The following is a 3,757-nucleotide window of genomic DNA, read 5'->3' on the forward strand; positions in this document are numbered from 1 at the left end:
TGTGCAGACCTCGCACCCTTATTCTTTAAACTATCTAGGATTGTTTTTAGTCATCTCCAATTAGGACTTTGCATAACTGCACGGTATGAACTGATTGGTCATCATAGCAAAATTATCAACAGACATACCAATATGATTATGTAGTCATTCATTTCAAGTGAGAAAGCAATTGTCATTTCAACTCAAAGTACACACTGTACAAAGTAAATGTATCAGACTAAAAGTGATGTCTTTTTCTGGGAGTCAACAATGACCAACAAAGAAGATTATTTCAACGGAAATGTAGTATGACATGTAGTATGACATGTAGTATGACAGTATGGCAAATAACCACATTAGTTGTCTTATTAATTTAATTTGAAAATGCAAAAAAAAAAAGAAGAAGAAGAAGAAGAAGAAAAAGACACCAACAGCATGAACATGTACATTTTAAATGAAAGTAGAAACTGTCCATTGAGGCCAAAGCTATTTCTGTTAATATGAGAGTGTCTGTGGACTGAATAATTTTTGAAGCAAGCCTCAGGTGGCCACTAGAGGAATTGCAGTTTTTGTCACTACACTGTTGGCTTGCCCAAAGTGTAGCATGCCCCTTGGACATACCTAATGTGATTATCATTTTCATTTCTGTGGATGTGAAATGCAAAAGAGTATGATAAGAAAACCAAGTGAAGTACTGTAACTGAAACAGTTAAGCATGCAAATGAAGAGAGATAAGAGGAGTATTTAACAGGTAAGATAACAGTACAGCTCTAGCTTTTTTAACAGCATTTTAAGATTACAAGCAAAGTAAAGTAAATATACAGTGCCTTTACTGAATATGCAATGCGAGAACATTATAAAATTGGAAAGCTCTCACTGACTGTATGCCTAAAATATGTTTTCCATCTTTAAACAAGAGCGTTTCTTCTTATTTTTGATCAGGCAGATTTTTCAGGTAAGAGTGATATGGCTGAAGCTAGTCCATTTATCAGTTTCCACCCAGATCACTTAAAAGTTATAAAGAACCGACCAAAAAGTACTTTGTCATATCTGGTACTCTAAGAGAAAAATAATTATCCGAGGCAATTCTCAGAATGTGTAAGGTCAATGAGTTCATCACGGTGCTCTGGAAGTGAACCGAAGTCGTCGAGGTTGTCCAATCACAGAGCTTGGAGCAAGAAAGTAGGGAAAGTCTGCTATTTGCCACGCTGTTTCCAACAAACAACACCTTGTTACATGAAAAACTCTTGCCCATGCCAATAGTTAGTTTCAAAACTCTTATTTTTTTCTTAATATTATGATTTGTTCTGTTTCTCAAAGCAGTAAAATAGTAAACATCCTTATCTTCACCCAGCTGCTTTAGCCTGCCAGTGACCTTATGCCAAGTTCTTAGTTAACTTTTGTGACACATGGACGCTGCCCATTTGCTCTGAATAGATAAAGCAGCAATTTAGTGACAGTTTGCAGGAGCACAGTGTGTGTTATACATAACTCAGTGTTTACATTCAGTGTTACTCCTCAATATGCAGTGTCTATGTCCTTGAACTATATAAAATGTTGAATATATTTTTCGTCTTAGTGAAACAACAATGCATTTTAAATGTATTACATGTGTCTCCCCCCACTGTTGTACTGCTGGCACAGTGACACATATTTGCAAAATAAACAGAAAATGGGATCTACTGAAAAGTCTTTCCTCCCTTCACTTTGTGAAATTGTCATCCAGGTCAAGGCTGAATGGAAAGTCCTGCAGAATGGTACACAGCTACTTCTGTGTATCCACACCCATTTTTTTATTCATCCTGTGCACTATGGTGACAGTGCTTAGTGGGACAGATCTCATCATCTGCGTATCCATATTTGGTTATGAGCAGTATATATGATAGTATTGGATTCCAAGAGTCCACTGTCGCTGTGGCTAGTTTTCCTACTGAAGAGATTACTAACGGTGCCACTAGCATGGCTCTCTTTGAAGGCCTGAAAAGAGTTGCTTTCTAAGGTGGCACTTGGAAGTTTGCATTAGAGGCGTTGAATACGTATGTTTCTGTTGTTTGTGCTTTAAAACTAATAATAATAATAATAATAATAATAATAATAATAATAATAATAATAATAATAATAATAATAACAACAATAACAATAATAATAATGCTTTTGAAATTCAATGTTCAAATCCAAATTTAACAGATGTTTGAATGGAGTTTTGTCACATTGTGTCTGTAATTTTCCATTAAAGTTTCTGAGAAATTGCACTGCCCTTCTTACAACAACAACAACAACAGGTTGCAAGTTTCAACTTCTCTAGTATTAATAATCTTTCCTTGAACCCCATCCCAAACAAACAAACAAAAAAACTCAAAACAATATTTGCAAGTTCCAGTTATGAATGAGTCTCATCTAAACGCTTGCTTTTTGCAACATATTTGCCATCATATCCAACTTTTCTCATGATGGCTATGTAATGTATAGTTGCACTGGCCAAAATCAAATCAATTTTTTAAAAATGACCATAAATCAGTTTCCCAGATCAGAGATTACATAGTGAGACTACAGTCTGGATTTAAGTCAGTCCTTCAATAAGGTTAGAGAAAATAATCTGTCTTCGCTGTCAGCTGAGAGTCTACAACAAAAATATCTCCAATATTTAAGTCCAATGTTTTTTGGCCCCTCCGTCCACTTCAACATCTTCTCTACACAATCCTTTTGGTCAGTAACACCAAAAGGTGTTGAAAATTAAAAAAAAAAAACACGTGTTATTTATCTATTTGTTAATGGCAGGTTAGCCTCAAAACAACAGTTACCAATAACAACCCTTCAATCACCCTAACCCATTTACCAATATGGATAAAGTATATGGAGCCATAACCTTATACATGGACTGGTTCTTATATAGAGCTTTTCTACTTGGAGCACTCAAAGTGCTTTTTAGAGTTTTTAGTTATTTGTTTTTTATAGTGTACATCAAGAGTCTGACGGAAACATACAGAATATAGGAAGACAATTATCAGTTCCTTATCAAAGCATAGGATTACAAAATAACAGAAACATCTTTTTATTCACAACAAAAACTCTGTCAGGCAAGTTAGTTTCGATTTAGATTTGAGCTTGATTTGTTTGTGATAACGTTTTTTTTTCTATTGTGAAAATAAAAAAAATAAAATGAAATAAATAAATAAATAATAAAAATGTGGCTACACATTAAAAAGAGCTGCTGAATCTGTGTTACCACAAAAGGTGTTATCTCGTAGAGATCGTTTATTTCCACACGTGCACTTCTTCGCCTGTCCTCGGCCGCGTGTGGGGAAGTGGAGCTAATTCAAGAACGCGCTCGAAAATCTGAGCGCGTGCTCGTGAGAGGCGGATAAGACATAGACTAAATGGAGAACTTGGCACTTTAATATCTATTAATGCTGCATGTGATGCTTGTAAACACCAACTTTTTTTTTTTTGGATGGCCCAACATAACCTTTAAAGGCATGCTGGTTGAAGTAACAATAACTCTAACAACAAACAAACAAAGGAAACAAAGTATAGCCTAATTTAGCAACAATTCCCAGATAGAACATGGAAAAATTGCTTAATTTAAACTATTATCATAAATATGATCATAACTACTAGCTAGTAAATGGCTATATTCATTTCCTGATGCTTTGCAAACGCGCAGTTTGCCTTCACAAAAAATCCGAGTGTGCTGCTGCACCCTGAAGGCACCATAGACCTCTCCTGTTGCTCAGAGAGGAGGCAAGCCGGTGATTTTCCACTGCTGCTGCTTCTCTGG

This window comes from Diplotaxodon limnothrissa, linkage group LG5 (genome assembly GCF_057381915.1).
Source record: "Diplotaxodon limnothrissa isolate DT_005_m linkage group LG5, D_limnothrissa_male_GT1.1, whole genome shotgun sequence".
Taxonomy (NCBI): domain Eukaryota; kingdom Metazoa; phylum Chordata; class Actinopteri; order Cichliformes; family Cichlidae; genus Diplotaxodon; species Diplotaxodon limnothrissa.